Source organism: Myotis davidii, unplaced genomic scaffold (genome assembly GCF_000327345.1).
Source record: "Myotis davidii unplaced genomic scaffold, ASM32734v1 scaffold97, whole genome shotgun sequence".
Taxonomy (NCBI): Eukaryota; Metazoa; Chordata; class Mammalia; order Chiroptera; family Vespertilionidae; genus Myotis; species Myotis davidii.
This window is the reverse complement of record NW_006289392.1, coordinates 1,029,357-1,032,708: the sequence shown is the minus strand read 5'-3', so window position 1 is coordinate 1,032,708 and position 3,352 is coordinate 1,029,357. Positions and strand designations below refer to the sequence as shown.

General features: G+C 55.2%; 1 protein-coding gene across 1 annotated transcript in view; it reads right to left on the bottom strand.

Moving 5' to 3' along the window:
* The window catches only part of ZBTB16 (zinc finger and BTB domain containing 16), a 213,275-nt gene extending 212,501 nt beyond the window's left edge, over nucleotides 1–774 (bottom strand). The window contains exon 1 of the mRNA XM_006761539.2: nucleotides 640–774. The gene's annotated coding sequence lies outside the window, so the exon portion shown is untranslated. The remainder of the gene's footprint in view (nucleotides 1–639) is intronic.
* Nucleotides 775–3,352: the final 2,578 nt, after the last annotated feature.

Genomic DNA, 3,352 nt, shown 5'->3' with positions numbered 1-3,352 from the left:
GCCAAGCGGGGAGGAAAGGAGCTCACGGAGGACAGCGCCAGGGGCTCCGAGCCCTTAGCGGGGCGGTAGAGATGAGGTGCGGGGGCCAGCCCCGCCTTCAACCCCCGGGTTTTTCATTTCCCCCGGACACGGTTTCCCCCCTGCTGCTCCAGGAGGGGAGTTTCGTCCCGGGCTCCAATGTTCGCCCCAGTTCCGTGCGTGTCATCTCGCCTTTCACTTTTGCTCCAGGCTCAGGGCTGCGTCCCCTGTAACCCGAGGTCGGTTTGGGAAGGTCGCCTTCCCAGCCCAAGCTCAGGCCCTGCGTGCCTGCTGGCCGCCGCGTGCCTCTGGGCGAAGAGCAACCGAATTGGCGAGCCAAGTGCCAGAGGGTCCGCGGGACCCGTCCCTGGAGGCAGACGTCCCATTTGGGCTGTCGCGATCCCTGGGGACTGAGGTCGAAGCCTGGAAGAAACTTTCATCCTTCTCAGTCTTACGCGTGCCCTCGGCTGTGCCCCCCAAGTGACCTGGCTGGAAACAGTTCCCGAGCGCTGCGCCCCGCTCGGCGCAGTCTTCAGGGGGCGGTGGAAGCTTGCCCAAGTCCAGGCCCCCAAAGCGCCCCCTCTCGGCGGGCCGCTCCACTTCAGAGTGGAGATCACTAACCTGGGGGCAGAGCAACCAGAAGGAATCGGTCCGCCTCGGCGGCGCGGAGTCCCCTTCTGCCCCTTCCCCTGCGAAGGTAGGGGGCCAAAGAGTGGGAAGCGCGCAGCTGCGTGAAGGCAGGGGTGACCCACTAACGTTCAGGAGCAGAGGCTGGAGTGGGGGTTTTTGGCTGGGGACAGTCAGCGCCTGAGGTCATGCAAGTCTTAGCAAAGCCGGGTCTCAATCAGGGAGTCCTGAGCCTCCGCATTCTGCCCCTGGCACGCGGGCGGGTCAAAGGCCTTCCGCAATACTCACGGATAATCGCCTCCCGATGTGTGCCTCTGGCACCGCGCCAGGCCGAGCGTCCGGCCCAGGAGCTGTGGGGTCAAGGAAGGTGGCAGAAGCCAACTAGAGACAAGAATCCGCTTCCGGGTGCGAAAGGCCAGAAGGCAGAGTTTACAAATCAACTGATCTGGGTTCCCAAGAGTTACTAACTAACGGGGTAGTCCCCCGGACAGGCCGCTCCAGCCCAGCCAGCACCGCTCCTGCCTCTCTCTCTCCAGGGCAGTGCTGGGACCTGCAGCGTCCGGGAAGGGGGAGGGCAGCCGGGGGCAGAGAAGCCGCTTGGAACCGCAATGCCCACCTGGTGCCCGGGAAAGCCCAGGCCCTGGGTGTTCCTTCTCATTAACAATAAAGAGCAATCCTGTCATAGTTAAGAAAACTGGTCTGCAAGGAGGGCAAGTGGGGAGAGATGTCCGGAGAGGAGAAAAGGCCCTCCTACCTCCTCACCAGGGAAGTAGGGAATCCTTACACTTGTGTTCCTGGTGTCTACTGAAGGTTGCGGCCTGGCTGTCCACACCACTGCCAGCCCAGCCGCTCCCAAATGCAGTGACGGCAGAAGCAGGCTTAGCCCTTGGTCCTAGGCCTATTAATAATCCTCAAATCAGAAAAAGGGAACCTCTGGGAACAATGGGAGAGAAAGAACAATTCCTCCATGGCCCGGACTCCCCCCGCCCGCCGCCATACCATACTCACTCTATGTGAAAATCTCCCTTGCTTCATAAACTCTGCCATTAAAAAGCCCGGCCCTTGTTAGAAAGTGTTAAGGAGAGATTAATGTCTGAGTTTAAGAGGTGGAGAAGGTAACAAAAAGGAGGAAGGCAGGCTGCGTGCCAGCGCTGGGCTCGGAGCATTTCCACGTAGCACTGGAGACTGGCTGCACAGCAGTTTGGTAAGGTTTATTGGGCCCAGATAACGCGGCGGCAGCTCTACCACCAACACCAGCACCGTTTACAGCCGGAGCTACGTCCTTGGGGCCCAGGAAGGCTGATGAGAATCTCCACTGCAGGGATTTCATATGGCAGCACCTAAACAAGCAGGGTGGAAAATTACAAGTGCTCGCTCTCTCGCTCTCTCTCCTCTCTCTAATATATATTTGTATTGATTTCTTTTTCCTTTTTTATTTATTTGAGAGAGAGAGAGAGGAAGGGGGAGAGAGAGAAACATGGATTGGCTGACACCGTACACGCCCAACCGAGATGGAACCCGAAACCTGACTTTGTGCCCTGCCCAGCAATTAAACCCCCTACCTCTAGGGACCACACCCAGACCAACCGAGCCACACCAGCCAGCGCTTTCCTTTTTTCCTTGGAGGGTAAGGGAAGGGAAGCTGGGACTTCCTTCTTAAAATTAGAAGCTCCCTCAGTCTGGAGGGAGGTCATGCTGGAGACAAGGGAACAGATGAGTTCACCTTTGGATGGAATTCCATTGCTAAATCTTCCTCTTTTATTCATGCACCTCCCACTGGTAGCAACCGGCCAGAGCTGGGATTGTGGAAAAGGAGGGTGTGTAGGTCTAAGGCAGTGGTTCTCAGCCTTCTGGCCCTTTAAATACAGTTCCTCATGTTGTGACCCAACCATAAAATTATTTTTGTTGCTACTTCATAACTGTCATGTTGCTACTGTTATGAATTGTAATGTGAATATCTGATATGCACGATGGTCTCAGGCGACCCCTGTGAAAGGGTCGTTCGACTGCCAAAGGGGTCGCAACCCACAGGTGGGGAACTGCTGGTCTAAGGGATCTTACTGGGAGGAGACAGTGGGAACAGCAACTCATTCTGAGCACAGACTAGGAATCTTTTTTTAAAATATATATATTTTTTTTTATTGATTTTTTACAGAGAGGAAGGGAGAGGGATAGAGAGTTTGAAACATCCATGAGAGAGAAACATCGATCAGCTGCCTCCTGCACACCTCCTACTGGGGTTGTGCCCGCAACCAAGGCACATGCCCTTGACCAGAATCGAACCTGGGACTCTTCAGTCCACAGGCCGACGCTCTAGCCACTGAGGCAAACTGGTCAGGGCTGACTAGGAATCTTAACACATTACCTATGCTGTTCTATTTCATGCATAGAACAGCCCTATTCAGGCAGGCACTGTTTTTTCCCCATTTCTGCAGATAAGAAAAGAGACTCAAAGAGATGGAGTGTGTTATCCAAGACTATAGAATTCATGAAACATCAGAGCTGAGGCTTAAAATCCGGCTATTCTGACTTCGAAGTTCTTAACCTTAGATTATACGGCCTCGGGTGGCTAGAAAGGGGGAACCAGGGCTTTTAATGTCCTTCTCCTCTTCTCCACCGAGGTCAAGTGCTGTGCGGCAGAGGCCCAAACAGTCCTCCGTGGAACCAGGCCCCCAGGTAAATAGACTTGCATCCGCCAGTCTCTGCT